Here is a 27,540-nt window from a genome sequence, read left to right as displayed (position 1 = left end):
GTCACTTACTCTGGTTTCTCTTCAAAACGAAAAAATCTTTCGCCTTTTACTAAAGATTTCCGTGGAGAGGAACATTTAAGAGTTTATTCAATTTTTTTAAGCCTTGCCACAGGTGAGGCTGTTTATCATTTGTTTAAAAGAAAAGCATTACAAGTTGGGGAATATCCAGAAATTGTCTGCTGCTTTTGTGGGGGACATGAGTTTGGTGTTTTATTCCTGAGCTCTCTGCTTGCTCATTTGCATAAACAGAGTGCAGGAGAGGTGCCTCATGGGAAAGAGCTTGTGCAGTGCATGAGATTGCTTTTCTTGACTGACTTGAAACTTCACGATCGCAGGCAGTATATTTTCTTATCTCCCAAAGATCCTGCTGCCAGATCCCAGAGGTCACCCTCCTTTTTAAAGGTGGGACCAAGACTCATGCTGGGCTTTTCATAGGGCTTGCCCGTTATTTGTGTCCGTTTAGAGGTGCCCTGAGAGGTCGCCAATCCTGAGTCAGCTTCCTCTCAGGTAGACTTGAAGGGGCACGTCAGACTTGTTTCACGTGTCTCCAGCCTAGACAGATATATCCTTCTATATTCAGGTTTAATGAAAGTACGTGTGAAAAAGGCACATACGGTGCATGGCTATGTGTAGAGCACAGTGGTGGCTCTGAGCATATCGATTGGAGGGATGGTGTTGAAAGCGTAAAATGGCTAGGGGACAAAAGGCCTACAGTGCCACTTAACTAAAAGCCTGATTCACATTTCCTGTTCCCCTTCCCCAGCAGCCCTGACAACTCCTAATGAGCTGAGGTGAGTACAAAAGAAATTTGCATATTCCCAGACATACACATGTGAACAGTCCACCTTTTTGTACCTTGAGCAGAGACTTTGAAATGTTGGCCTGTTTTGCCCACCGGCCTGGTTCTCGCCCTCTTTCTTAGAGCCTGAAAATACCTTTCAGGTCCTCACCCTCGCAATGACAGGGTCTTTGATGTGCCGCCACTTACCCTAGAGAGCTATATTGTCACTTACTCTGGTTTCTCTTCAAAACGAAAAAATCTTTCGCCTTTTACTAAAGATTTCCGTGGAGAGGAACATTTAAGAGTTTATTCAATTTTTTTAAGCCTTGCCACAGGTGAGGCTGTTTATCATTTGTTTAAAAGAAAAGCATTACAAGTTGGGGAATATCCAGCAATTGTCTGCTGCTTTTTTGGGGGACATGAGTTTGGTGTTTTATTCCTGAGCTCTCTGCTTGCTCATTTGCATAAACAGAGTGCAGGAGAGGTGCCTCATGGGAAAGAGCTTGTGCAGTGCATGAGATTGCTTTTCTTGACTGACTTGAAACTTCACGATCGCAGGCAGTATATTTTCTTATCTCCCAAAGATCCTGCTGCCAGATCCCAGAGGTCACCCTCCTTTTTAAAGGTGGGACCAAGACTCATGCTGTGCTTTTCATAGGGCTTGCCCGTTATTTGTGTCCGTTTAGAGGTGCCCTGAGAGGTCGCCAATCCTGAGTCAGCTTCCTCTCAGGTAGACTTGAAGGGGCACGTCAGACTTGTTTCACGTGTCTCCAGCCTAGACAGATATATCCTTCTATATTCAGGTTTAATGAAAGTACGTGTGAAAAAGGCACATACGGTGCATGGCTATGTGTAGAGCACAGTGGTGGCTCTGAGCATATCGATTGGAGGGATGGTGTTGAAAGCGTAAAATGGCTAGGGGACAAAAGGCCTACAGTGCCACTTAACTAAAAGCCTGATTCACATTTCCTGTTCCCCTTCCCCAGCAGCCCCGACAACTCCTAATGAGCTGAGGTGAGTACAAAAGAAATTTGCATATTCCCAGACATACACATGTGAACAGTCCACCTTTTTGTACCTTGAGCAGAGACTTTGAAATGTTGGCCTGTTTTGCCCACCGGCCTGGTTCTCGCCCTCTTTCTTAGAGCCTGAAAATACCTTTCAGGTCCTCACCCTCGCAATGACAGGGTCTTTGATGTGCCGCCACTTACCCTAGAGAGCTATATTGTCACTTACTCTGGTTTCTTTTCAAAACGAAAAAATCTTTCGCCTTTTACTAAAGATTTCCGTGGAGAGGAACATTTAAGAGTTTATTCAATTTTTTTAAGCCTTGCCACAGGTGAGGCTGTTTATCATTTGTTTAAAAGAAAAGCATTACAAGTTGGGGAATATCCAGAAATTGTCTGCTGCTTTTTTGGGGGACATGAGTTTGGTGTTTTATACCTGAGCTCTCTGCTTGCTCATTTGCATAAACAGAGTGCAGGAGAGGTGCCTCATGGGAAAGAGCTTGTGCAGTGCATGAGATTGCTTTTCTTGACTGACTTGAAACTTCACGATCGCAGGCAGTATATTTTCTTATCTCCCAAAGATCCTGCTGCCAGATCCCAGAGGTCACCCTCCTTTTTAAAGGTGGGACCAAGACTCATGCTGTGCTTTTCATAGGGCTTGCCCGTTATTTGTGCCCGTTATTTGTGCCCTGAGAGGTCGCCAATCCTGAGTCAGCTTCCTCTCAGGTAGACTTGAAGGGGCACGTCAGACTTGTTTCACGTGTCTCCAGCCTAGACAGATATATCCTTCTATATTCAGGTTTAATGAAAGTACGAGTGAAAAAGGCACATACGGTGCATGGCTATGTTTAGAGCACAGTGGTGGCTCTGAGCATATCGATTGGAGGGATGGTGTTGAAAGCGTAAAATGGCTAGGGGACAAAAGGCCTACAGTGCCACTTAACTAAAAGCCTGATTCACATTTCCTGTTCCCCTTCCCCAGCAGCCCCGACAACTCCTAATGAGCTGAGGTGAGTACAAAAGAAATTTGCATATTCCCAGACATACACATGTGAACAGTCCACCTTTTTGTACCTTGAGCAGAGACTTTGAAATGTTGGCCTGTTTTGCCCACCGGCCTGGTTCTCGCCCTCTTTCTTAGAGCCTGAAAATACCTTTCAGGTCCTCACCCTCGCAATGACAGGGTCTTTGATGTGCCGCCACTTACCCTAGAGAGCTATATCGTCACTTACTCTGGTTTCTCTTCAAAACGAAAAAATCTTTCGCCTTTTACTAAAGATTTCCTTGGAGAGGAACATTTAAGAGTTTATTCAATTTTTTTAAGCCTTGCCACAGGTGAGGCTGTTTATCATTTGTTTAAAAGAAAAGCATTACAAGTTGGGGAATATCCAGCAATTGTCTGCTGCTTTTTTGGGGGACATGAGTTTGGTGTTTTATTCCTGAGCTCTCTGCTTGCTCATTTGCATAAACAGAGTGCAGGAGAGGTGCCTCATGGGAAAGAGCTTGTGCAGTGCATGAGATTGCTTTTCTTGACTGACTTGAAACTTCACGATTGCAGGCAGTATATTTTCTTATCTCCCAAAGATCCTGCTGCCAGATCCCAGAGGTCACCCTCCTTTTTAAAGGTGGGACCAAGACTCATGCTGTGCTTTTCATAGGGCTTGCCCGTTATTTGTGTCCGTTTAGAGGTGCCCTGAGAGGTCACCAATCCTGAGTCAGCTTCCTCTCAGGTAGACTTGAAGGGGCACGTCAGACTTGTTTCATGTGTCTCCAGCCTAGACAGATATATCCTTCTATATTCAGGTTTAATGAAAGTACGTGTGAAAAAGGCACATACGGTGCATGGCTATGTGTAGAGCACAGTGGTGGCTCTGAGCATATCGATTGGAGGGATGGTGTTGAAAGCGTAAAATGGCTAGGGGACAAAAGGCCTACAGTGCCACTTAACTAAAAGCCTGATTCACATTTCCTGTTCCCCTTCCCCAGCAGCCCCGACAACTCCTAATGAGCTGAGGTGAGTACAAAAGAAATTTGCATATTCCCAGACATACACATGTGAACAGTCCTCCTTTTTGTACCTTGAGCAGAGACTTTGAAATGTTGGCCTGTTTTGCCCACCGGCCTGGTTCTCGCCCTCTTTCTTAGAGCCTGAAAATACCTTTCAGGTCCTCACCCTCGCAATGACAGGGTCTTTGATGTGCCGCCACTTACCCTAGAGAGCTATATTGTCTCTTACTCTGGTTTCTCTTCAAAACGAAAAAATCTTTCGCCTTTTACTAAAGATTTCCGTGGAGAGGAACATTTAAGAGTTTATTCAATTTTTTTAAGCCTTGCCACAGGTGAGGCTGTTTATCATTTGTTTAAAAGAAAAGCATTACAAGTTGGGGAATATCCAGAAATTGTCTGCTGCTTTTTTGGGGGACATGAGTTTGGTGTTTTATTCCTGAGCTCTCTGCTTGCTCATTTGCATAAACAGAGTGCAGGAGAGGTGCCTCATGGGAAAGAGCTTGTGCAGTGCATGAGATTGCTTTTCTTGACTGACTTGAAACTTCACGATCGCAGGCAGTATATTTTCTTATCTCCCAAAGATCCTGCTGCCAGATCCCAGAGGTCACCCTCCTTTTTAAAGGTGGGACCAAGACTCATGCTGTGCTTTTCATAGGGCTTGCCCGTTATTTGTGTCCGTTTAGAGGTGCCCTGAGAGGTCGCCAATCCTGAGTCAGCTTCCTCTCAGGTAGACTTGAAGGGGCACGTCAGACTTGTTTCACGTGTCTCCAGCCTAGACAGATATATCCTTCTATATTCAGGTTTAATGAAAGTACGTGTGAAAAAGGCACATACGGTGCATGGCTATGTGTAGAGCACAGTGGTGGCTCTGAGCATATCGATTGGAGGGATGGTGTTGAAAGCGTAAAATGGCTAGGGGACAAAAGGCCTACAGTGCCACTTAACTAAAAGCCTGATTCACATTTCCTGTTCCCCTTCCTTAGCAGCCCTGACAACTCCTAATGAGCTGAGGTGAGTACAAAAGAAATTTGCATATTCCCAGACATACACTTGTGAACAGTCCACCTTTTTGTACCTTGAGCAGAGACTTTGAAATGTTGGCCTGTTTTGCCCACCGGCCTGGTTCTCGCCCTCTTTCTTAGAGCCTGAAAATACCTTTCAGGTCCTCACCCTCGCAATGACAGGGTCTTTGATGTGCCGCCACTTACCCTAGAGAGCTATATTGTCACTTACTCTGGTTTCTCTTCAAAACGAAAAAATCTTTCGCCTTTTACTAAAGATTTCCGTGGAGAGGAACATTTAAGAGTTTATTCAATTTTTTTAAGCCTTGCCACAGGTGAGGCTGTTTATCATTTGTTTAAAAGAAAAGCATTACAAGTTGGGGAATATCCAGCAATTGTCTGCTGCTTTTTTGGGGGACATGAGTTTGGTGTTTTATTCCTGAGCTCTCTGCTTGCTCATTTGCATAAACAGAGTGCAGGAGAGGTGCCTCATGGGAAAGAGCTTGTGCAGTGCATGAGATTGCTTTTCTTGACTGACTTGAAACTTCACGATTGCAGGCAGTATATTTTCTTATCTCCCAAAGATCCTGCTGCCAGATCCCAGAGGTCACCCTCCTTTTTAAAGGTGGGACCAAGACTCATGCTGTGCTTTTCATAGGGCTTGCCCGTTATTTGTGTCCGTTTAGAGGTGCCCTGAGAGGTCACCAATCCTGAGTCAGCTTCCTCTCAGGTAGACTTGAAGGGGCACGTCAGACTTGTTTCATGTGTCTCCAGCCTAGACAGATATATCCTTCTATATTCAGGTTTAATGAAAGTACGTGTGAAAAAGGCACATACGGTGCATGGCTATGTGTAGAGCACAGTGGTGGCTCTGAGCATATCGATTGGAGGGATGGTGTTGAAAGCGTAAAATGGCTAGGGGACAAAAGGCCTACAGTGCCACTTAACTAAAAGCCTGATTCACATTTCCTGTTCCCCTTCCCCAGCAGCCCCGACAACTCCTAATGAGCTGAGGTGAGTACAAAAGAAATTTGCATATTCCCAGACATACACATGTGAACAGTCCACCTTTTTGTACCTTGAGCAGAGACTTTGAAATGTTGGCCTGTTTTGCCCACCGGCCTGGTTCTCGCCCTCTTTCTTAGAGCCTGAAAATACCTTTCAGGTCCTCACCCTCGCAATGACAGGGTCTTTGATGTGCCGCCACTTACCCTAGAGAGCTATATTGTCACTTACTCTGGTTTCTCTTCAAAACGAAAAAATCTTTCGCCTTTTACTAAAGATTTCCGTGGAGAGGAACATTTAAGAGTTTATTCAATTTTTTTAAGCCTTGCCACAGGTGAGGCTGTTTATCATTTGTTTAAAAGAAAAGCATTACAAGTTGGGGAATATCCAGAAATTGTCTGCTGCTTTTTTGGGGGACATGAGTTTGGTGTTTTATTCCTGAGCTCTCTGCTTGCTCATTTGCATAAACAGAGTGCAGGAGAGGTGCCTCATGGGAAAGAGCTTGTGCAGTGCATGAGATTGCTTTTCTTGACTGACTTGAAACTTCACGATCGCAGGCAGTATATTTTCTTATCTCCCAAAGATCCTGCTGCCAGATCCCAGAGGTCACCCTCCTTTTTAAAGGTGGGACCAAGACTCATGCTGTGCTTTTCATAGGGCTTGCCCGTTATTTGTGTCCGTTTAGAGGTGCCCTGAGAGGTCGCCAATCCTGAGTCAGCTTCCTCTCAGGTAGACTTGAAGGGGCACGTCAGACTTGTTTCACGTGTCTCCAGCCTAGACAGATATATCCTTCTATATTCAGGTTTAATGAAAGTACGTGTGAAAAAGGCACATACGGTGCATGGCTATGTGTAGAGCACAGTGGTGGCTCTGAGCATATCGATTGGAGGGATGGTGTTGAAAGCGTAAAATGGCTAGGGGACAAAAGGCCTACAGTGCCACTTAACTAAAAGCCTGATTCACATTTCCTGTTCCCCTTCCCCAGCAGCCCTGACAACTCCTAATGAGCTGAGGTGAGTACAAAAGAAATTTGCATATTCCCAGACATACACATGTGAACAGTCCACCTTTTTGTACCTTGAGCAGAGACTTTGAAATGTTGGCCTGTTTTGCCCACCGGCCTGGTTCTCGCCCTCTTTCTTAGAGCCTGAAAATACCTTTCAGGTCCTCACCCTCGCAATGACAGGGTCTTTGATGTGCCGCCACTTACCCTAGAGAGCTATATTGTCACTTACTCTGGTTTCTCTTCAAAACGAAAAAATCTTTCTCCTTTTACTAAAGATTTCCGTGGAGAGGAACATTTAAGAGTTTATTCAATTTTTTTAAGCCTTGCCACAGGTGAGGCTGTTTATCATTTGTTTAAAAGAAAAGCATTACAAGTTGGGGAATATCCAGCAATTGTCTGCTGCTTTTTTGGGGGACATGAGTTTGGTGTTTTATTCCTGAGCTCTCTGCTTGCTCATTTGCATAAACAGAGTGCAGGAGAGGTGCCTCATGGGAAAGAGCTTGTGCAGTGCATGAGATTGCTTTTCTTGACTGACTTGAAACTTCACGATCGCAGGCAGTATATTTTCTTATCTCCCAAAGATCCTGCTGCCAGATCCCAGAGGTCACCCTCCTTTTTAAAGGTGGGACCAAGACTCATGCTGTGCTTTTCATAGGGCTTGCCCGTTATTTGTGTCCGTTTAGAGGTGCCCTGAGAGGTCGCCAATCCTGAGTCAGCTTCCTCTCAGGTAGACTTGAAGGGGCACGTCAGACTTGTTTCACGTGTCTCCAGCCTAGACAGATATATCCTTCTATATTCAGGTTTAATGAAAGTACGTGTGAAAAAGGCACATACGGTGCATGGCTATGTGTAGAGCACAGTGGTGGCTCTGAGCATATCGATTGGAGGGATGGTGTTGAAAGCGTAAAATGGCTAGGGGACAAAAGGCCTACAGTGCCACTTAACTAAAAGCCTGATTCACATTTCCTGTTCCCCTTCCTTAGCAGCCCTGACAACTCCTAATGAGCTGAGGTGAGTACAAAAGAAATTTGCATATTCCCAGACATACACATGTGAACAGTCCACCTTTTTGTACCTTGAGCAGAGACTTTGAAATGTTGGCCTGTTTTGCCCACCGGCCTGGTTCTCGCCCTCTTTCTTAGAGCCTGAAAATACCTTTCAGGTCCTCACCCTCGCAATGACAGGGTCTTTGATGTGCCGCCACTTACCCTAGAGAGCTATATTGTCACTTACTCTGGTTTCTCTTCAAAACGAAAAAATCTTTCGCCTTTTACTAAAGATTTCCGTGGAGAGGAACATTTAAGAGTTTATTCAATTTTTTTAAGCCTTGCCACAGGTGAGGCTGTTTATCATTTGTTTAAAAGAAAAGCATTACAAGTTGGGGAATATCCAGCAATTGTCTGCTGCTTTTTTGGGGGACATGAGTTTGGTGTTTTATTCCTGAGCTCTCTGCTTGCTCATTTGCATAAACAGAGTGCAGGAGAGGTGCCTCATGGGAAAGAGCTTGTGCAGTGCATGAGATTGCTTTTCTTGACTGACTTGAAACTTCACGATTGCAGGCAGTATATTTTCTTATCTCCCAAAGATCCTGCTGCCAGATCCCAGAGGTCACCCTCCTTTTTAAAGGTGGGACCAAGACTCATGCTGTGCTTTTCATAGGGCTTGCCCGTTATTTGTGTCCGTTTAGAGGTGCCCTGAGAGGTCACCAATCCTGAGTCAGCTTCCTCTCAGGTAGACTTGAAGGGGCACGTCAGACTTGTTTCATGTGTCTCCAGCCTAGACAGATATATCCTTCTATATTCAGGTTTAATGAAAGTACGTGTGAAAAAGGCACATACGGTGCATGGCTATGTGTAGAGCACAGTGGTGGCTCTGAGCATATCGATTGGAGGGATGGTGTTGAAAGCGTAAAATGGCTAGGGGACAAAAGGCCTACAGTGCCACTTAACTAAAAGCCTGATTCACATTTCCTGTTCCCCTTCCCCAGCAGCCCCGACAACTCCTAATGAGCTGAGGTGAGTACAAAAGAAATTTGCATATTCCCAGACATACACATGTGAACAGTCCACCTTTTTGTACCTTGAGCAGAGACTTTGAAATGTTGGCCTGTTTTGCCCACCGGCCTGGTTCTCGCCCTCTTTCTTAGAGCCTGAAAATACCTTTCAGGTCCTCACCCTCGCAATGACAGGGTCTTTGATGTGCCGCCACTTACCCTAGAGAGCTATATTGTCACTTACTCTGGTTTCTCTTCAAAACGAAAAAATCTTTCGCCTTTTACTAAAGATTTCCGTGGAGAGGAACATTTAAGAGTTTATTCAATTTTTTTAAGCCTTGCCACAGGTGAGGCTGTTTATCATTTGTTTAAAAGAAAAGCATTACAAGTTGGGGAATATCCAGAAATTGTCTGCTGCTTTTTTGGGGGACATGAGTTTGGTGTTTTATTCCTGAGCTCTCTGCTTGCTCATTTGCATAAACAGAGTGCAGGAGAGGTGCCTCATGGGAAAGAGCTTGTGCAGTGCATGAGATTGCTTTTCTTGACTGACTTGAAACTTCACGATCGCAGGCAGTATATTTTCTTATCTCCCAAAGATCCTGCTGCCAGATCCCAGAGGTCACCCTCCTTTTTAAAGGTGGGACCAAGACTCATGCTGTGCTTTTCATAGGGCTTGCCCGTTATTTGTGTCCGTTTAGAGGTGCCCTGAGAGGTCGCCAATCCTGAGTCAGCTTCCTCTCAGGTAGACTTGAAGGGGCACGTCAGACTTGTTTCACGTGTCTCCAGCCTAGACAGATATATCCTTCTATATTCAGGTTTAATGAAAGTACGTGTGAAAAAGGCACATACGGTGCATGGCTATGTGTAGAGCACAGTGGTGGCTCTGAGCATATCGATTGGAGGGATGGTGTTGAAAGCGTAAAATGGCTAGGGGACAAAAGGCCTACAGTGCCACTTAACTAAAAGCCTGATTCACATTTCCTGTTCCCCTTCCCCAGCAGCCCTGACAACTCCTAATGAGCTGAGGTGAGTACAAAAGAAATTTGCATATTCCCAGACATACACATGTGAACAGTCCACCTTTTTGTACCTTGAGCAGAGACTTTGAAATGTTGGCCTGTTTTGCCCACCGGCCTGGTTCTCGCCCTCTTTCTTAGAGCCTGAAAATACCTTTCAGGTCCTCACCCTCGCAATGACAGGGTCTTTGATGTGCCGCCACTTACCCTAGAGAGCTATATTGTCACTTACTCTGGTTTCTCTTCAAAACGAAAAAATCTTTCTCCTTTTACTAAAGATTTCCGTGGAGAGGAACATTTAAGAGTTTATTCAATTTTTTTAAGCCTTGCCACAGGTGAGGCTGTTTATCATTTGTTTAAAAGAAAAGCATTACAAGTTGGGGAATATCCAGCAATTGTCTGCTGCTTTTTTGGGGGACATGAGTTTGGTGTTTTATTCCTGAGCTCTCTGCTTGCTCATTTGCATAAACAGAGTGCAGGAGAGGTGCCTCATGGGAAAGAGCTTGTGCAGTGCATGAGATTGCTTTTCTTGACTGACTTGAAACTTCACGATCGCAGGCAGTATATTTTCTTATCTCCCAAAGATCCTGCTGCCAGATCCCAGAGGTCACCCTCCTTTTTAAAGGTGGGACCAAGACTCATGCTGTGCTTTTCATAGGGCTTGCCCGTTATTTGTGCCCGTTAGAGGTGCCCTGAGAGGTCGCCAATCCTGAGTCAGCTTCCTCTCAGGTAGACTTGAAGGGGCACGTCAGACTTGTTTCACGTGTCTCCAGCCTAGACAGATATATCCTTCTATATTCAGGTTTAATGAAAGTACGTGTGAAAAAGGCACATACGGTGCATGGCTATGTGTAGAGCACAGTGGTGGCTCTGAGCATATCGATTGGAGGGATGGTGTTGAAAGCGTAAAATGGCTAGGGGACAAAAGGCCTACAGTGCCACTTAACTAAAAGCCTGATTCACATTTCCTGTTCCCCTTCCCCAGCAGCCCCGACAACTCCTAATGAGCTGAGGTGAGTACAAAAGAAATTTGCATATTCCCAGACATACACATGTGAACAGTCCACCTTTTTGTACCTTGAGCAGAGACTTTGAAATGTTGGCCTGTTTTGCCCACCGGCCTGGTTCTCGCCCTCTTTCTTAGAGCCTGAAAATACCTTTCAGGTCCTCACCCTCGCAATGACAGGGTCTTTGATGTGCCGCCACTTACCCTAGAGAGCTATATTGTCACTTACTCTGGTTTCTCTTCAAAACGAAAAAATCTTTCGCCTTTTACTAAAGATTTCCGTGGAGAGGAACATTTAAGAGTTTATTCAATTTTTTTAAGCCTTGCCACAGGTGAGGCTGTTTATCATTTGTTTAAAAGAAAAGCATTACAAGTTGGGGAATATCCAGAAATTGTCTGCTGCTTTTGTGGGGGACATGAGTTTGGTGTTTTATTCCTGAGCTCTCTGCTTGCTCATTTGCATAAACAGAGTGCAGGAGAGGTGCCTCATGGGAAAGAGCTTGTGCAGTGCATGAGATTGCTTTTCTTGACTGACTTGAAACTTCACGATCGCAGGCAGTATATTTTCTTATCTCCCAAAGATCCTGCTGCCAGATCCCAGAGGTCACCCTCCTTTTTAAAGGTGGGACCAAGACTCATGCTGGGCTTTTCATAGGGCTTGCCCGTTATTTGTGTCCGTTTAGAGGTGCCCTGAGAGGTCGCCAATCCTGAGTCAGCTTCCTCTCAGGTAGACTTGAAGGGGCACGTCAGACTTGTTTCACGTGTCTCCAGCCTAGACAGATATATCCTTCTATATTCAGGTTTAATGAAAGTACGTGTGAAAAAGGCACATACGGTGCATGGCTATGTGTAGAGCACAGTGGTGGCTCTGAGCATATCGATTGGAGGGATGGTGTTGAAAGCGTAAAATGGCTAGGGGACAAAAGGCCTACAGTGCCACTTAACTAAAAGCCTGATTCACATTTCCTGTTCCCCTTCCCCAGCAGCCCTGACAACTCCTAATGAGCTGAGGTGAGTACAAAAGAAATTTGCATATTCCCAGACATACACATGTGAACAGTCCACCTTTTTGTACCTTGAGCAGAGACTTTGAAATGTTGGCCTGTTTTGCCCACCGGCCTGGTTCTCTCCCTCTTTCTTAGAGCCTGAAAATACCTTTCAGGTCCTCACCCTCGCAATGACAGGGTCTTTGATGTGCCGCCACTTACCCTAGAGAGCTATATTGTCACTTACTCTGGTTTCTCTTCAAAACGAAAAAATCTTTCGCCTTTTACTAAAGATTTCCGTGGAGAGGAACATTTAAGAGTTTATTCAATTTTTTTAAGCCTTGCCACAGGTGAGGCTGTTTATCATTTGTTTAAAAGAAAAGCATTACAAGTTGGGGAATATCCAGCAATTGTCTGCTGCTTTTTTGGGGGACATGAGTTTGGTGTTTTATTCCTGAGCTCTCTGCTTGCTCATTTGCATAAACAGAGTGCAGGAGAGGTGCCTCATGGGAAAGAGCTTGTGCAGTGCATGAGATTGCTTTTCTTGACTGACTTGAAACTTCACGATTGCAGGCAGTATATTTTCTTATCTCCCAAAGATACTGCTGCCAGATCCCAGAGGTCACCCTCCTTTTTAAAGGTGGGACCAAGACTCATGCTGTGCTTTTCATAGGGCTTGCCCGTTATTTGTGTCCGTTTAGAGGTGCCCTGAGAGGTCACCAATCCTGAGTCAGCTTCCTCTCAGGTAGACTTGAAGGGGCACGTCAGACTTGTTTCATGTGTCTCCAGCCTAGACAGATATATCCTTCTATATTCAGGTTTAATGAAAGTACGTGTGAAAAAGGCACATACGGTGCATGGCTATGTGTAGAGCACAGTGGTGGCTCTGAGCATATCGATTGGAGGGATGGTGTTGAAAGCGTAAAATGGCTAGGGGACAAAAGGCCTACAGTGCCACTTAACTAAAAGCCTGATTCACATTTCCTGTTCCCCTTCCCCAGCAGCCCCGACAACTCCTAATGAGCTGAGGTGAGTACAAAAGAAATTTGCATATTCCCAGACATACACATGTGAACAGTCCACCTTTTTGTACCTTGAGCAGAGACTTTGAAATGTTGGCCTGTTTTGCCCACCGGCCTGGTTCTCGCCCTCTTTCTTAGAGCCTGAAAATACCTTTCAGGTCCTCACCCTCGCAATGACAGGGTCTTTGATGTGCCGCCACTTACCCTAGAGAGCTATATTGTCACTTACTCTGGTTTCTCTTCAAAACGAAAAAATCTTTCGCCTTTTACTAAAGATTTCCTTGGAGAGGAACATTTAAGAGTTTATTCAATTTTTTTAAGCCTTGCCACAGGTGAGGCTGTTTATCATTTGTTTAAAAGAAAAGCATTACAAGTTGGGGAATATCCAGCAATTGTCTGCTGCTTTTTTGGGGGACATGAGTTTGGTGTTTTATTCCTGAGCTCTCTGCTTGCTCATTTGCATAAACAGAGTGCAGGAGAGGTGCCTCATGGGAAAGAGCTTGTGCAGTGCATGAGATTGCTTTTCTTGACTGACTTGAAACTTCACGATTGCAGGCAGTATATTTTCTTATCTCCCAAAGATCCTGCTGCCAGATCCCAGAGGTCACCCTCCTTTTTAAAGGTGGGACAAAGACTCATGCTGTGCTTTTCATAGGGCTTGCCCGTTATTTGTGTCCGTTTAGAGGTGCCCTGAGAGGTCACCAATCCTGAGTCAGCTTCCTCTCAGGTAGACTTGAAGGGGCACGTCAGACTTGTTTCATGTGTCTCCAGCCTAGACAGATATATCCTTCTATATTCAGGTTTAATGAAAGTACGTGTGAAAAAGGCACATACGGTGCATGGCTATGTGTAGAGCACAGTGGTGGCTCTGAGCATATCGATTGGAGGGATGGTGTTGAAAGCGTAAAATGGCTAGGGGACAAAAGGCCTACAGTGCCACTTAACTAAAAGCCTGATTCACATTTCCTGTTCCCCTTCCCCAGCAGCCCCGACAACTCCTAATGAGCTGAGGTGAGTACAAAAGAAATTTGCATATTCCCAGACATACACATGTGAACAGTCCACCTTTTTGTACCTTGAGCAGAGACTTTGAAATGTTGGCCTGTTTTGCCCACCGGCCTGGTTCTCGCCCTCTTTCTTAGAGCCTGAAAATACCTTTCAGGTCCTCACCCTCGCAATGACAGGGTCTTTGATGTGCCGCCACTTACCCTAGAGAGCTATATTGTCACTTACTCTGGTTTCTCTTCAAAACGAAAAAATCTTTCGCCTTTTACTAAAGATTTCCGTGGAGAGGAACATTTAAGAGTTTATTCAATTTTTTTAAGCCTTGCCACAGGTGAGGCTGTTTATCATTTGTTTAGAAGAAAAGCATTACAAGTTGGGGAATATCCAGAAATTGTCTGCTGCTTTTTTGGGGGACATGAGTTTGGTGTTTTAATCCTGAGCTCTCTGCTTGCTCATTTGCATAAACAGAGTGCAGGAGAGGTGCCTCATGGGAAAGAGCTTGTGCAGTGCATGAGATTGCTTTTCTTGACTGACTTGAAACTTCACGATCGCAGGCAGAATATTTTCTTATCTCCCAAAGATCCTGCTGCCAGATCCCAGAGGTCACCCTCCTTTTTAAAGGTGGGACCAAGACTCATGCTGTGCTTTTCATAGGGCTTGCCCGTTATTTGTGTCCGTTTAGAGGTGCCCTGAGAGGTCGCCAATCCTGAGTCAGCTTCCTCTCAGGTAGACTTGAAGGGGCACGTCAGACTTGTTTCACGTGTCTCCAGCCTAGACAGATATATCCTTCTATATTCAGGTTTAATGAAAGTACGTGTGAAAAAGGCACATACGGTGCATGGCTATGTGTAGAGCACAGTGGTGGCTCTGAGCATATCGATTGGAGGGATGGTGTTGAAAGCGTAAAATGGCTAGGGGACAAAAGGCCTACAGTGCCACTTAACTAAAAGCCTGATTCACATTTCCTGTTCCCCTTCCCCAGCAGCCCTGACAACTCCTAATGAGCTGAGGTGAGTACAAAAGAAATTTGCATATTCCCAGACATACACATGTGAACAGTCCACCTTTTTGTACCTTGAGCAGAGACTTTGAAATGTTGGCCTGTTTTGCCCACCGGCCTGGTTCTCGCCCTCTTTCTTAGAGCCTGAAAATACCTTTCAGGTCCTCACCCTCGCAATGACAGGGTCTTTGATGTGCCGCCACTTACCCTAGAGAGCTATATTGTCACTTACTCTGGTTTCTCTTCAAAACGAAAAAATCTTTCGCCTTTTACTAAAGATTTCCGTGGAGAGGAACATTTAAGAGTTTATTCAATTTTTTTAAGCCTTGCCACAGGTGAGGCTGTTTATCATTTGTTTAAAAGAAAAGCATTACAAGTTGGGGAATATCCAGCAATTGTCTGCTGCTTTTTTGGGGGACATGAGTTTGGTGTTTTATTCCTGAGCTCTCTGCTTGCTCATTTGCATAAACAGAGTGCAGGAGAGGTGCCTCATGGGAAAGAGCTTGTGCAGTGCATGAGATTGCTTTTCTTGACTGACTTGAAACTTCACGATTGCAGGCAGTATATTTTCTTATCTCCCAAAGATCCTGCTGCCAGATCCCAGAGGTCACCCTCCTTTTTAAAGGTGGGACCAAGACTCATGCTGTGCTTTTCATAGGGCTTGCCCGTTATTTGTGTCCGTTTAGAGGTGCCCTGAGAGGTCACCAATCCTGAGTCAGCTTCCTCTCAGGTAGACTTGAAGGGGCACGTCAGACTTGTTTCATGTGTCTCCAGCCTAGACAGATATATCCTTCTATATTCAGGTTTAATGAAAGTACGTGTGAAAAAGGCACATACGGTGCATGGCTATGTGTAGAGCACAGTGGTGGCTCTGAGCATATCGATTGGAGGGATGGTGTTGAAAGCGTAAAATGGCTAGGGGACAAAAGGCCTACAGTGCCACTTAACTAAAAGCCTGATTCACATTTCCTGTTCCCCTTCCCCAGCAGCCCCGACAACTCCTAATGAGCTGAGGTGAGTACAAAATAAATTTGCATATTCCCAGACATACACATGTGAACAGTCCACCTTTTTGTACCTTGAGCAGAGACTTTGAAATGTTGGCCTGTTTTGCCCACCGGCCTGGTTCTCGCCCTCTTTCTTAGAGCCTGAAAATACCTTTCAGGTCCTCACCCTCGCAATGACAGGGTCTTTGATGTGCCGCCACTTACCCTAGAGAGCTATATTGTCACTTACTCTGGTTTCTCTTCAAAACGAAAAAATCTTTCGCCTTTTACTAAAGATTTCCGTGGAGAGGAACATTTAAGAGTTTATTCAATTTTTTTAAGCCTTGCCACAGGTGAGGCTGTTTATCATTTGTTTAAAAGAAAAGCATTACAAGTTGGGGAATATCCAGAAATTGTCTGCTGCTTTTTTGGGGGACATGAGTTTGGTGTTTTATTCCTGAGCTCTCTGCTTGCTCATTTGCATAAACAGAGTGCAGGAGAGGTGCCTCATGGGAAAGAGCTTGTGCAGTGCATGAGATTGCTTTTCTTGACTGACTTGAAACTTCACGATCGCAGGCAGTATATTTTCTTATCTCCCAAAGATCCTGCTGCCAGATCCCAGAGGTCACCCTCCTTTTTAAAGGTGGGACCAAGACTCATGCTGTGCTTTTCATAGGGCTTGCCCGTTATTTGTGTCCGTTTAGAGGTGCCCTGAGAGGTCGCCAATCCTGAGTCAGCTTCCTCTCAGGTAGACTTGAAGGGGCACGTCAGACTTGTTTCACGTGTCTCCAGCCTAGACAGATATATCCTTCTATATTCAGGTTTAATGAAAGTACGTGTGAAAAAGGCACATACGGTGCATGGCTATGTGTAGAGCACAGTGGTGGCTCTGAGCATATCGATTGGAGGGATGGTGTTGAAAGCGTAAAATGGCTAGGGGACAAAAGGCCTACAGTGCCACTTAACTAAAAGCCTGATTCACATTTCCTGTTCCCCTTCCCCAGCAGCCCTGACAACTCCTAATGAGCTGAGGTGAGTACAAAAGAAATTTGCATATTCCCAGACATACACATGTGAACAGTCCACCTTTTTGTACCTTGAGCAGAGACTTTGAAATGTTGGCCTGTTTTGCCCACCGGCCTGGTTCTCGCCCTCTTTCTTAGAGCCTGAAAATACCTTTCAGGTCCTCACCCTCGCAATGACAGGGTCTTTGATGTGCCGCCACTTACCCTAGAGAGCTATATTGTCACTTACTCTGGTTTCTCTTCAAAACGAAAAAATCTTTCTCCTTTTACTAAAGATTTCCGTGGAGAGGAACATTTAAGAGTTTATTCAATTTTTTTAAGCCTTGCCACAGGTGAGGCTGTTTATCATTTGTTTAAAAGAAAAGCATTACAAGTTGGGGAATATCCAGCAATTGTCTGCTGCTTTTTTGGGGGACATGAGTTTGGTGTTTTATTCCTGAGCTCTCTGCTTGCTCATTTGCATAAACAGAGTGCAGGAGAGGTGCCTCATGGGAAAGAGCTTGTGCAGTGCATGAGATTGCTTTTCTTGACTGACTTGAAACTTCACGATCGCAGGCAGTATATTTTCTTATCTCCCAAAGATCCTGCTGCCAGATCCCAGAGGTCACCCTCCTTTTTAAAGGTGGGACCAAGACTCATGCTGTGCTTTTCATAGGGCTTGCCCGTTATTTGTGCCCGTTAGAGGTGCCCTGAGAGGTCGCCAATCCTGAGTCAGCTTCCTCTCAGGTAGACTTGAAGGGGCACGTCAGACTTGTTTCACGTGTCTCCAGCCTAGACAGATATATCCTTCTATATTCAGGTTTAATGAAAGTACGTGTGAAAAAGGCACATACGGTGCATGGCTATGTGTAGAGCACAGTGGTGGCTCTGAGCATATCGATTGGAGGGATGGTGTTGAAAGCGTAAAATGGCTAGGGGACAAAAGGCCTACAGTGCCACTTAACTAAAAGCCTGATTCACATTTCCTGTTCCCCTTCCCCAGCAGCCCCGACAACTCCTAATGAGCTGAGGTGAGTACAAAAGAAATTTGCATATTCCCAGACATACACATGTGAACAGTCCACCTTTTTGTACCTTGAGCAAAGACTTTGAAATGTTGGCCTGTTTTGCCCACCGGCCTGGTTCTCGCCCTCTTTCTTAGAGCCTGAAAATACCTTTCAGGTCCTCACCCTCGCAATGACAGGGTCTTTGATGTGCCGCCACTTACCCTAGAGAGCTATATTGTCACTTACTCTGGTTTCTCTTCAAAACGAAAAAATCTTTCGCCTTTTACTAAAGATTTCCGTGGAGAGGAACATTTAAGAGTTTATTCAATTTTTTTAAGCCTTGCCACAGGTGAGGCTGTTTATCATTTGTTTAAAAGAAAAGCATTACAAGTTGGGGAATATCCAGAAATTGTCTGCTGCTTTTTTGGGGGACATGAGTTTGGTGTTTTATTCCTGAGCTCTCTGCTTGCTCATTTGCATAAACAGAGTGCAGGAGAGGTGCCTCATGGGAAAGAGCTTGTGCAGTGCATGAGATTGCTTTTCTTGACTGACTTGAAACTTCACGATCGCAGGCAGTATATTTTCTTATCTCCCAAAGATCCTGCTGCCAGATCCCAGAGGTCACCCTCCTTTTTAAAGGTGGGACCAAGACTCATGCTGTGCTTTTCATAGGGCTTGCCCGTTATTTGTGTCCGTTTAGAGGTGCCCTGAGAGGTCGCCAATCCTGAGTCAGCTTCCTCTCAGGTAGACTTGAAGGGGCACGTCAGACTTGTTTCACGTGTCTCCAGCCTAGACAGATATATCCTTCTATATTCAGGTTTAATGAAAGTACGTGTGAAAAAGGCACATACGGTGCATGGCTATGTGTAGAGCACAGTGGTGGCTCTGAGCATATCGATTGGAGGGATGGTGTTGAAAGCGTAAAATGGCTAGGGGACAAAAGGCCTACAGTGCCACTTAACTAAAAGCCTGATTCACATTTCCTGTTCCCCTTCCTTAGCAGCCCTGACAACTCCTAATGAGCTGAGGTGAGTACAAAAGAAATTTGCATATTCCCAGACATACACATGTGAACAGTCCACCTTTTTGTACCTTGAGCAGAGACTTTGAAATGTTGGCCTGTTTTGCCCACCGGCCTGGTTCTCGCCCTCTTTCTTAGAGCCTGAAAATACCTTTCAGGTCCTCACCCTCGCAATGACAGGGTCTTTGATGTGCCGCCACTTACCCTAGAGAGCTATATTGTCACTTACTCTGGTTTCTCTTCAAAACGAAAAAATCTTTCGCCTTTTACTAAAGATTTCCGTGGAGAGGAACATTTAAGAGTTTATTCAATTTTTTTAAGCCTTGCCACAGGTGAGGCTGTTTATCATTTGTTTAAAAGAAAAGCATTACAAGTTGGGGAATATCCAGCAATTGTCTGCTGCTTTTTTGGGGGACATGAGTTTGGTGTTTTATTCCTGAGCTCTCTGCTTGCTCATTTGCATAAACAGAGTGCAGGAGAGGTGCCTCATGGGAAAGAGCTTGTGCAGTGCATGAGATTGCTTTTCTTGACTGACTTGAAACTTCACGATTGCAGGCAGTATATTTTCTTATCTCCCAAAGATCCTGCTGCCAGATCCCAGAGGTCACCCTCCTTTTTAAAGGTGGGACCAAGACTCATGCTGTGCTTTTCATAGGGCTTGCCCGTTATTTGTGTCCGTTTAGAGGTGCCCTGAGAGGTCACCAATCCTGAGTCAGCTTCCTCTCAGGTAGACTTGAAGGGGCACGTCAGACTTGTTTCATGTGTCTCCAGCCTAGACAGATATATCCTTCTATATTCAGGTTTAATGAAAGTACGTGTGAAAAAGGCACATACGGTGCATGGCTATGTGTAGAGCACAGTGGTGGCTCTGAGCATATCGATTGGAGGGATGGTGTTGAAAGCGTAAAATGGCTAGGGGACAAAAGGCCTACAGTGCCACTTAACTAAAAGCCTGATTCACATTTCCTGTTCCCCTTCCCCAGCAGCCCCGACAACTCCTAATGAGCTGAGGTGAGTACAAAAGAAATTTGCATATTCCCAGACATACACATGTGAACAGTCCACCTTTTTGTACCTTGAGCAGAGACTTTGAAATGTTGGCCTGTTTTGCCCACCGGCCTGGTTCTCGCCCTCTTTCTTAGAGCCTGAAAATACCTTTCAGGTCCTCACCCTCGCAATGACAGGGTCTTTGATGTGCCGCCACTTACCCTAGAGAGCTATATTGTCACTTACTCTGGTTTCTCTTCAAAACGAAAAAATCTTTCGCCTTTTACTAAAGATTTCCGTGGAGAGGAACATTTAAGAGTTTATTCAATTTTTTTAAGCCTTGCCACAGGTGAGGCTGTTTATCATTTGTTTAAAAGAAAAGCATTACAAGTTGGGGAATATCCAGAAATTGTCTGCTGCTTTTTTGGGGGACATGAGTTTGGTGTTTTATTCCTGAGCTCTCTGCTTGCTCATTTGCATAAACAGAGTGCAGGAGAGGTGCCTCATGGGAAAGAGCTTGTGCAGTGCATGAGATTGCTTTTCTTGACTGACTTGAAACTTCACGATCGCAGGCAGTATATTTTCTTATCTCCCAAAGATCCTGCTGCCAGATCCCAGAGGTCACCCTCCTTTTTAAAGGTGGGACCAAGACTCATGCTGTGCTTTTCATAGGGCTTGCCCGTTATTTGTGTCCGTTTAGAGGTGCCCTGAGAGGTCGCCAATCCTGAGTCAGCTTCCTCTCAGGTAGACTTGAAGGGGCACGTCAGACTTGTTTCACGTGTCTCCAGCCTAGACAGATATATCCTTCTATATTCAGGTTTAATGAAAGTACGTGTGAAAAAGGCACATACGGTGCATGGCTATGTGTAGAGCACAGTGGTGGCTCTGAGCATATCGATTGGAGGGATGGTGTTGAAAGCGTAAAATGGCTAGGGGACAAAAGGCCTACAGTGCCACTTAACTAAAAGCCTGATTCACATTTCCTGTTCCCCTTCCCCAGCAGCCCTGACAACTCCTAATGAGCTGAGGTGAGTACAAAAGAAATTTGCATATTCCCAGACATACACATGTGAACAGTCCACCTTTTTGTACCTTGAGCAGAGACTTTGAAATGTTGGCCTGTTTTGCCCACCGGCCTGGTTCTCGCCCTCTTTCTTAGAGCCTGAAAATACCTTTCAGGTCCTCACCCTCGCAATGACAGGGTCTTTGATGTGCCGCCACTTACCCTAGAGAGCTATATTGTCACTTACTCTGGTTTCTCTTCAAAACGAAAAAATCTTTCTCCTTTTACTAAAGATTTCCGTGGAGAGGAACATTTAAGAGTTTATTCAATTTTTTTAAGCCTTGCCACAGGTGAGGCTGTTTATCATTTGTTTAAAAGAAAAGCATTACAAGTTGGGGAATATCCAGAAATTGTCTGCTGCTTTTGTGGGGGACATGAGTTTGGTGTTTTATTCCTGAGCTCTCTGCTTGCTCATTTGCATAAACAGAGTGCAGGAGAGGTGCCTCATGGGAAAGAGCTTGTGCAGTGCATGAGATTGCTTTTCTTGACTGACTTGAAACTTCACGATCGCAGGCAGTATATTTTCTTATCTCCCAAAGATCCTGCTGCCAGATCCCAGAGGTCACCCTCCTTTTTAAAGGTGGGACCAAGACTCATGCTGGGCTTTTCATAGGGCTTGCCCGTTATTTGTGTCCGTTTAGAGGTGCCCTGAGAGGTCGCCAATCCTGAGTCAGCTTCCTCTCAGGTAGACTTGAAGGGGCACGTCAGACTTGTTTCACGTGTCTCCAGCCTAGACAGATATATCCTTCTATATTCAGGTTTAATGAAAGTACGTGTGAAAAAGGCACATACGGTGCATGGCTATGTGTAGAGCACAGTGGTGGCTCTGAGCATATCGATTGGAGGGATGGTGTTGAAAGCGTAAAATGGCTAGGGGACAAAAGGCCTACAGTGCCACTTAACTAAAAGCCTGATTCACATTTCCTGTTCCCCTTCCCCAGCAGCCCTGACAACTCCTAATGAGCTGAGGTGAGTACAAAAGAAATTTGCATATTCCCAGACATACACATGTGAACAGTCCACCTTTTTGTACATTGAGCAGAGACTTTGAAATGTTGGCCTGTTTTGCCCACCGGCCTGGTTCTCTCCCTCTTTCTTAGAGCCTGAAAATACCTTTCAGGTCCTCACCCTCGCAATGACAGGGTCTTTGATGTGCCGCCACTTACCCTAGAGAGCTATATTGTCACTTACTCTGGTTTCTCTTCAAAACGAAAAAATCTTTCGCCTTTTACTAAAGATTTCCGTGGAGAGGAACATTTAAGAGTTTATTCAATTTTTTTAAGCCTTGCCACAGGTGAGGCTGTTTATCATTTGTTTAAAAGAAAAGCATTACAAGTTGGGGAATATCCAGCAATTGTCTGCTGCTTTTTTGGGGGACATGAGTTTGGTGTTTTATTCCTGAGCTCTCTGCTTGCTCATTTGCATAAACAGAGTGCAGGAGAGGTGCCTCATGGGAAAGAGCTTGTGCAGTGCATGAGATTGCTTTTCTTGACTGACTTGAAACTTCACGATTGCAGGCAGTATATTTTCTTATCTCCCAAAGATACTGCTGCCAGATCCCAGAGGTCACCCTCCTTTTTAAAGGTGGGACCAAGACTCATGCTGTGCTTTTCATAGGGCTTGCCCGTTATTTGTGTCCGTTTAGAGGTGCCCTGAGAGGTCACCAATCCTGAGTCAGCTTCCTCTCAGGTAGACTTGAAGGGGCACGTCAGACTTGTTTCATGTGTCTCCAGCCTAGACAGATATATCCTTCTATATTCAGGTTTAATGAAAGTACGTGTGAAAAAGGCACATACGGTGCATGGCTATGTGTAGAGCACAGTGGTGGCTCTGAGCATATCGATTGGAGGGATGGTGTTGAAAGCGTAAAATGGCTAGGGGACAAAAGGCCTACAGTGCCACTTAACTAAAAGCCTGATTCACATTTCCTGTTCCCCTTCCCCAGCAGCCCCGACAACTCCTAATGAGCTGAGGTGAGTACAAAAGAAATTTGCATATTCCCAGACATACACATGTGAACAGTCCACCTTTTTGTACCTTGAGCAGAGACTTTGAAATGTTGGCCTGTTTTGCCCACCGGCCTGGTTCTCGCCCTCTTTCTTAGAGCCTGAAAATACCTTTCAGGTCCTCACCCTCGCAATGACAGGGTCTTTGATGTGCCGCCACTTACCCTAGAGAGCTATATTGTCACTTACTCTGGTTTCTCTTCAAAACGAAAAAATCTTTCGCCTTTTACTAAAGATTTCCTTGGAGAGGAACATTTAAGAGTTTATTCAATTTTTTTAAGCCTTGCCACAGGTGAGGCTGTTTATCATTTGTTTAAAAGAAAAGCATTACAAGTTGGGGAATATCCAGCAATTGTCTGCTGCTTTTTTGGGGGACATGAGTTTGGTGTTTTATTCCTGAGCTCTCTGCTTGCTCATTTGCATAAACAGAGTGCAGGAGAGGTGCCTCATGGGAAAGAGCTTGTGCAGTGCATGAGATTGCTTTTCTTGACTGACTTGAAACTTCACGATTGCAGGCAGTATATTTTCTTATCTCCCAAAGATCCTGCTGCCAGATCCCAGAGGTCACCCTCCTTTTTAAAGGTGGGACAAAGACTCATGCTGTGCTTTTCATAGGGCTTGCCCGTTATTTGTGTCCGTTTAGAGGTGCCCTGAGAGGTCACCAATCCTGAGTCAGCTTCCTCTCAGGTAGACTTGAAGGGGCACGTCAGACTTGTTTCATGTGTCTCCAGCCTAGACAGATATATCCTTCTATATTCAGGTTTAATGAAAGTACGTGTGAAAAAGGCACATACGGTGCATGGCTATGTGTAGAGCACAGTGGTGGCTCTGAGCATATCGATTGGAGGGATGGTGTTGAAAGCGTAAAATGGCTAGGGGACAAAAGGCCTACAGTGCCACTTAACTAAAAGCCTGATTCACATTTCCTGTTCCCCTTCCCCAGCAGCCCCGACAACTCCTAATGAGCTGAGGTGAGTACAAAAGAAATTTGCATATTCCCAGACATACACATGTGAACAGTCCACCTTTTTGTACCTTGAGCAGAGACTTTGAAATGTTGGCCTGTTTTGCCCACCGGCCTGGTTCTCGCCCTCTTTCTTAGAGCCTGAAAATACCTTTCAGGTCCTCACCCTCGCAATGACAGGGTCTTTGATGTGCCGCCACTTACCCTAGAGAGCTATATTGTCACTTACTCTGGTTTCTCTTCAAAACGAAAAAATCTTTCGCCTTTTACTAAAGATTTCCGTGGAGAGGAACATTTAAGAGTTTATTCAATTTTTTTAAGCCTTGCCACAGGTGAGGCTGTTTATCATTTGTTTAGAAGAAAAGCATTACAAGTTGGGGAATATCCAGAAATTGTCTGCTGCTTTTTTGGGGGACATGAGTTTGGTGTTTTAATCCTGAGCTCTCTGCTTGCTCATTTGCATAAACAGAGTGCAGGAGAGGTGCCTCATGGGAAAGAGCTTGTGCAGTGCATGAGATTGCTTTTCTTGACTGACTTGAAACTTCACGATCGCAGGCAGAATATTTTCTTATCTCCCAAAGATCCTGCTGCCAGATCCCAGAGGTCACCCTCCTTTTTAAAGGTGGGACCAAGACTCATGCTGTGCTTTTCATAGGGTTTGCCCGTTATTTGTGTCCGTTTAGAGGTGCCCTGAGAGGTCGCCAATCCTGAGTCAGCTTCCTCTCAGGTAGACTTGAAGGGGCACGTCAGACTTGTTTCACGTGTCTCCAGCCTAGACAGATATATCCTTCTATATTCAGGTTTAATGAAAGTACGTGTGAAAAAGGCACATACGGTGCATGGCTATGTGTAGAGCACAGTGGTGGCTCTGAGCATATCGATTGGAGGGATGGTGTTGAAAGCGTAAAATGGCTAGGGGACAAAAGGCCTACAGTGCCACTTAACTAAAAGCCTGATTCACATTTCCTGTTCCCCTTCCCCAGCAGCCCTGACAACTCCTAATGAGCTGAGGTGAGTACAAAAGAAATTTGCATATTCCCAGACATACACATGTGAACAGTCCACCTTTTTGTACCTTGAGCAGAGACTTTGAAATGTTGGCCTGTTTTGCCCACCGGCCTGGTTCTCGCCCTCTTTCTTAGAGCCTGAAAATACCTTTCAGGTCCTCACCCTCGCAATGACAGGGTCTTTGATGTGCCGCCACTTACCCTAGAGAGCTATATTGTCACTTACTCTGGTTTCTCTTCAAAACGAAAAAATCTTTCGCCTTTTACTAAAGATTTCCGTGGAGAGGAACATTTAAGAGTTTATTCAATTTTTTTAAGCCTTGCCACAGGTGAGGCTGTTTATCATTTGTTTAAAAGAAAAGCATTACAAGTTGGGGAATATCCAGCAATTGTCTGCTGCTTTTTTGGGGGACATGAGTTTGGTGTTTTATTCCTGAGCTCTCTGCTTGCTCATTTGCATAAACAGAGTGCAGGAGAGGTGCCTCATGGGAAAGAGCTTGTGCAGTGCATGAGATTGCTTTTCTTGACTGACTTGAAACTTCACGATTGCAGGCAGTATATTTTCTTATCTCCCAAAGATCCTGCTGCCAGATCCCAGAGGTCACCCTCCTTTTTAAAGGTGGGACCAAGACTCATGCTGTGCTTTTCATAGGGCTTGCCCGTTATTTGTGTCCGTTTAGAGGTGCCCTGAGAGGTCACCAATCCTGAGTCAGCTTCCTCTCAGGTAGACTTGAAGGGGCACGTCAGACTTGTTTCATGTGTCTCCAGCCTAGACAGATATATCCTTCTATATTCAGGTTTAATGAAAGTACGTGTGAAAAAGGCACATACGGTGCATGGCTATGTGTAGAGCACAGTGGTGGCTCTGAGCATATCGATTGGAGGGATGGTGTTGAAAGCGTAAAATGGCTAGGGGACAAAAGGCCTACAGTGCCACTTAACTAAAAGCCTGATTCACATTTCCTGTTCCCCTTCCCCAGCAGCCCCGACAACTCCTAATGAGCTGAGGTGAGTACAAAAGAAATTTGCATATTCCCAGACATACACATGTGAACAGTCCACCTTTTTGTACCTTGAGCAGAGACTTTGAAATGTTGGCCTGTTTTGCCCACCGGCCTGGTTCTCGCCCTCTTTCTTAGAGCCTGAAAATACCTTTCAGGTCCTCACCCTCGCAATGACAGGGTCTTTGATGTGCCGCCACTTACCCTAGAGAGCTATATTGTCACTTACTCTGGTTTCTCTTCAAAACGAAAAAATCTTTCGCCTTTTACTAAAGATTTCCGTGGAGAGGAACATTTAAGAGTTTATTCAATTTTTTTAAGCCTTGCCACAGGTGAGGCTGTTTATCATTTGTTTAAAAGAAAAGCATTACAAGTTGGGGAATATCCAGAAATTGTCTGCTGCTTTTTTGGGGGACATGAGTTTGGTGTTTTATTCCTGAGCTCTCTGCTTGCTCATTTGCATAAACAGAGTGCAGGAGAGGTGCCTCATGGGAAAGAGCTTGTGCAGTGCATGAGATTGCTTTTCTTGACTGACTTGAAACTTCACGATCGCAGGCAGTATATTTTCTTATCTCCCAAAGATCCTGCTGCCAGATCCCAGAGGTCACCCTCCTTTTTAAAGGTGGGACCAAGACTCATGCTGTGCTTTTCATAGGGCTTGCCCGTTATTTGTGCCCGTTATTTGTGCCCTGAGAGGTCGCCAATCCTGAGTCAGCTTCCTCTCAGGTAGACTTGAAGGGGCACGTCAGACTTGTTTCACGTGTCTCCAGCCTAGACAGATATATCCTTCTATATTCAGGTTTAATGAAAGTACGTGTGAAAAAGGCACATACGGTGCATGGCTATGTGTAGAGCACAGTGGTGGCTCTGAGCATATCAATTGGAGAGATGGTGTTGAAAGCGTAAAATGGCTAGGGGACAAAAGGCCTACAGTGCCACTTAACTGAAAGCCTGATTCACATTTCCTGTTCCCCTTCCCCAGCAGCCCCGACAACTCCTAATGAGCTGAGGTTTGTACAAAAGAAATTTGCATATTCCCAGACATACACATGTGAACAGTCCACCTTTTTGTACCTTGAGCAGAGACTCTGAAATGTTGGCCTGTTTTGCCCACCGGCCTGGTTCTCGCCCTCTTTCTTAGAGCCTGAAAATACCTTTCAGGTCCTCACCCTCGCAATGACAGGGTCTTTGATGTGGCGCCACTTACCCTAGAGAGCTATATTGTCACTTACTCTAGTTTCTCTTCAAAACAAAAAAATCTTTCGCCTTTTACTAAAGATTTCCGTGGAAAGGAACATTTAAGAGTTTATTCAATTTTTTTAAGCCTTGCCACAGGTGAGGCTGTTTATCATTTGTTTAAAAGAAAAGCATTAGCAGTTGGGGAATATCCAGCAATTGTCTGCTGCTTTTTTGGGGGACATGAGTTTGGTGTTTTATTCCTGAGCTCTCTGCTTGCTCATTTGCATAAACAGAGTGCAGGAGAGGTGCCTCATGGGAAAGAGCTTGTGCAGTGCATGAGATTGCTTTTCTTGACTGACTTGAAACTTCACGATCGCAGGCAGTATATTTTCTTATCTCCCAAAGATCCTGCTGCCAGATCCCAGAGGTCACCCTCCTTTTTAAAGGTGGGACCAAGACTCATGCTGTGCTTTTCATAGG

General features: G+C 45.0%; 28 non-coding genes across 28 annotated transcripts; all 28 read left to right on the top strand.

Moving 5' to 3' along the window:
- Positions 1 to 5: 5 nt before the first annotated feature.
- On the top strand, positions 6 to 120 carry LOC146773347 (U5 spliceosomal RNA). Its single transcript, XR_014974469.1, has one exon. It is a non-coding gene; the product is annotated as a U5 spliceosomal RNA (small nuclear RNA).
- Positions 121 to 1,009: 889 nt separating this feature from the next.
- On the top strand, positions 1,010 to 1,124 carry LOC146773346 (U5 spliceosomal RNA). The gene has a single exon (XR_014974457.1). It is a non-coding gene; the product is annotated as a U5 spliceosomal RNA (small nuclear RNA).
- Positions 1,125 to 2,013: 889 nt separating this feature from the next.
- LOC146773345 (U5 spliceosomal RNA) lies at positions 2,014 to 2,128 on the top strand. The gene has a single exon (XR_014973771.1). It is a non-coding gene; the product is annotated as a U5 spliceosomal RNA (small nuclear RNA).
- Positions 2,129 to 3,016: 888 nt separating this feature from the next.
- Positions 3,017 to 3,131, top strand: LOC146773344 (U5 spliceosomal RNA). Its single transcript, XR_014974423.1, has one exon. It is a non-coding gene; the product is annotated as a U5 spliceosomal RNA (small nuclear RNA).
- An 889-nt stretch (positions 3,132 to 4,020) lies between these two features.
- On the top strand, positions 4,021 to 4,135 carry LOC146773343 (U5 spliceosomal RNA). Its single transcript, XR_014974446.1, has one exon. It is a non-coding gene; the product is annotated as a U5 spliceosomal RNA (small nuclear RNA).
- Positions 4,136 to 5,024: 889 nt separating this feature from the next.
- On the top strand, positions 5,025 to 5,139 carry LOC146773342 (U5 spliceosomal RNA). Its single transcript, XR_014974435.1, has one exon. It is a non-coding gene; the product is annotated as a U5 spliceosomal RNA (small nuclear RNA).
- Positions 5,140 to 6,028: 889 nt separating this feature from the next.
- LOC146773341 (U5 spliceosomal RNA) lies at positions 6,029 to 6,143 on the top strand. Its single transcript, XR_014974424.1, has one exon. It is a non-coding gene; the product is annotated as a U5 spliceosomal RNA (small nuclear RNA).
- Positions 6,144 to 7,032: 889 nt separating this feature from the next.
- Positions 7,033 to 7,147, top strand: LOC146773340 (U5 spliceosomal RNA). Its single transcript, XR_014974473.1, has one exon. It is a non-coding gene; the product is annotated as a U5 spliceosomal RNA (small nuclear RNA).
- An 889-nt stretch (positions 7,148 to 8,036) lies between these two features.
- LOC146773339 (U5 spliceosomal RNA) lies at positions 8,037 to 8,151 on the top strand. Its single transcript, XR_014974413.1, has one exon. It is a non-coding gene; the product is annotated as a U5 spliceosomal RNA (small nuclear RNA).
- An 889-nt stretch (positions 8,152 to 9,040) lies between these two features.
- Positions 9,041 to 9,155, top strand: LOC146773338 (U5 spliceosomal RNA). Its single transcript, XR_014974402.1, has one exon. It is a non-coding gene; the product is annotated as a U5 spliceosomal RNA (small nuclear RNA).
- Positions 9,156 to 10,044: 889 nt separating this feature from the next.
- Positions 10,045 to 10,159, top strand: LOC146773337 (U5 spliceosomal RNA). Its single transcript, XR_014974472.1, has one exon. It is a non-coding gene; the product is annotated as a U5 spliceosomal RNA (small nuclear RNA).
- An 888-nt stretch (positions 10,160 to 11,047) lies between these two features.
- LOC146773336 (U5 spliceosomal RNA) lies at positions 11,048 to 11,162 on the top strand. Its single transcript, XR_014974391.1, has one exon. It is a non-coding gene; the product is annotated as a U5 spliceosomal RNA (small nuclear RNA).
- An 889-nt stretch (positions 11,163 to 12,051) lies between these two features.
- Positions 12,052 to 12,166, top strand: LOC146773335 (U5 spliceosomal RNA). The gene has a single exon (XR_014974380.1). It is a non-coding gene; the product is annotated as a U5 spliceosomal RNA (small nuclear RNA).
- Positions 12,167 to 13,055: 889 nt separating this feature from the next.
- Positions 13,056 to 13,170, top strand: LOC146773334 (U5 spliceosomal RNA). Its single transcript, XR_014974422.1, has one exon. It is a non-coding gene; the product is annotated as a U5 spliceosomal RNA (small nuclear RNA).
- An 889-nt stretch (positions 13,171 to 14,059) lies between these two features.
- Positions 14,060 to 14,174, top strand: LOC146773333 (U5 spliceosomal RNA). Its single transcript, XR_014974369.1, has one exon. It is a non-coding gene; the product is annotated as a U5 spliceosomal RNA (small nuclear RNA).
- An 889-nt stretch (positions 14,175 to 15,063) lies between these two features.
- On the top strand, positions 15,064 to 15,178 carry LOC146773332 (U5 spliceosomal RNA). Its single transcript, XR_014974358.1, has one exon. It is a non-coding gene; the product is annotated as a U5 spliceosomal RNA (small nuclear RNA).
- An 889-nt stretch (positions 15,179 to 16,067) lies between these two features.
- Positions 16,068 to 16,182, top strand: LOC146773331 (U5 spliceosomal RNA). Its single transcript, XR_014974346.1, has one exon. It is a non-coding gene; the product is annotated as a U5 spliceosomal RNA (small nuclear RNA).
- An 889-nt stretch (positions 16,183 to 17,071) lies between these two features.
- Positions 17,072 to 17,186, top strand: LOC146773330 (U5 spliceosomal RNA). The gene has a single exon (XR_014974471.1). It is a non-coding gene; the product is annotated as a U5 spliceosomal RNA (small nuclear RNA).
- An 888-nt stretch (positions 17,187 to 18,074) lies between these two features.
- LOC146773329 (U5 spliceosomal RNA) lies at positions 18,075 to 18,189 on the top strand. The gene has a single exon (XR_014974335.1). It is a non-coding gene; the product is annotated as a U5 spliceosomal RNA (small nuclear RNA).
- Positions 18,190 to 19,078: 889 nt separating this feature from the next.
- LOC146773328 (U5 spliceosomal RNA) lies at positions 19,079 to 19,193 on the top strand. The gene has a single exon (XR_014974324.1). It is a non-coding gene; the product is annotated as a U5 spliceosomal RNA (small nuclear RNA).
- Positions 19,194 to 20,082: 889 nt separating this feature from the next.
- Positions 20,083 to 20,197, top strand: LOC146773327 (U5 spliceosomal RNA). The gene has a single exon (XR_014974313.1). It is a non-coding gene; the product is annotated as a U5 spliceosomal RNA (small nuclear RNA).
- An 889-nt stretch (positions 20,198 to 21,086) lies between these two features.
- LOC146773326 (U5 spliceosomal RNA) lies at positions 21,087 to 21,201 on the top strand. Its single transcript, XR_014974470.1, has one exon. It is a non-coding gene; the product is annotated as a U5 spliceosomal RNA (small nuclear RNA).
- Positions 21,202 to 22,090: 889 nt separating this feature from the next.
- On the top strand, positions 22,091 to 22,205 carry LOC146773325 (U5 spliceosomal RNA). Its single transcript, XR_014974302.1, has one exon. It is a non-coding gene; the product is annotated as a U5 spliceosomal RNA (small nuclear RNA).
- Positions 22,206 to 23,094: 889 nt separating this feature from the next.
- LOC146773324 (U5 spliceosomal RNA) lies at positions 23,095 to 23,209 on the top strand. Its single transcript, XR_014974421.1, has one exon. It is a non-coding gene; the product is annotated as a U5 spliceosomal RNA (small nuclear RNA).
- An 889-nt stretch (positions 23,210 to 24,098) lies between these two features.
- On the top strand, positions 24,099 to 24,213 carry LOC146773323 (U5 spliceosomal RNA). Its single transcript, XR_014974291.1, has one exon. It is a non-coding gene; the product is annotated as a U5 spliceosomal RNA (small nuclear RNA).
- Positions 24,214 to 25,102: 889 nt separating this feature from the next.
- Positions 25,103 to 25,217, top strand: LOC146773322 (U5 spliceosomal RNA). Its single transcript, XR_014974280.1, has one exon. It is a non-coding gene; the product is annotated as a U5 spliceosomal RNA (small nuclear RNA).
- An 889-nt stretch (positions 25,218 to 26,106) lies between these two features.
- Positions 26,107 to 26,221, top strand: LOC146773321 (U5 spliceosomal RNA). The gene has a single exon (XR_014974269.1). It is a non-coding gene; the product is annotated as a U5 spliceosomal RNA (small nuclear RNA).
- Positions 26,222 to 27,109: 888 nt separating this feature from the next.
- LOC146773320 (U5 spliceosomal RNA) lies at positions 27,110 to 27,224 on the top strand. The gene has a single exon (XR_014974749.1). It is a non-coding gene; the product is annotated as a U5 spliceosomal RNA (small nuclear RNA).
- The last annotated feature ends 316 nt before the right edge of the window (positions 27,225 to 27,540 follow it).

The sequence above is a fragment of the Triturus cristatus genome, chromosome 12 (assembly GCF_964204655.1).
Source record: "Triturus cristatus chromosome 12, aTriCri1.1, whole genome shotgun sequence".
NCBI lineage: Eukaryota > Metazoa > Chordata > Amphibia > Caudata > Salamandridae > Triturus > Triturus cristatus.
This window is presented reverse-complemented; position numbering and strand designations above follow the sequence as displayed.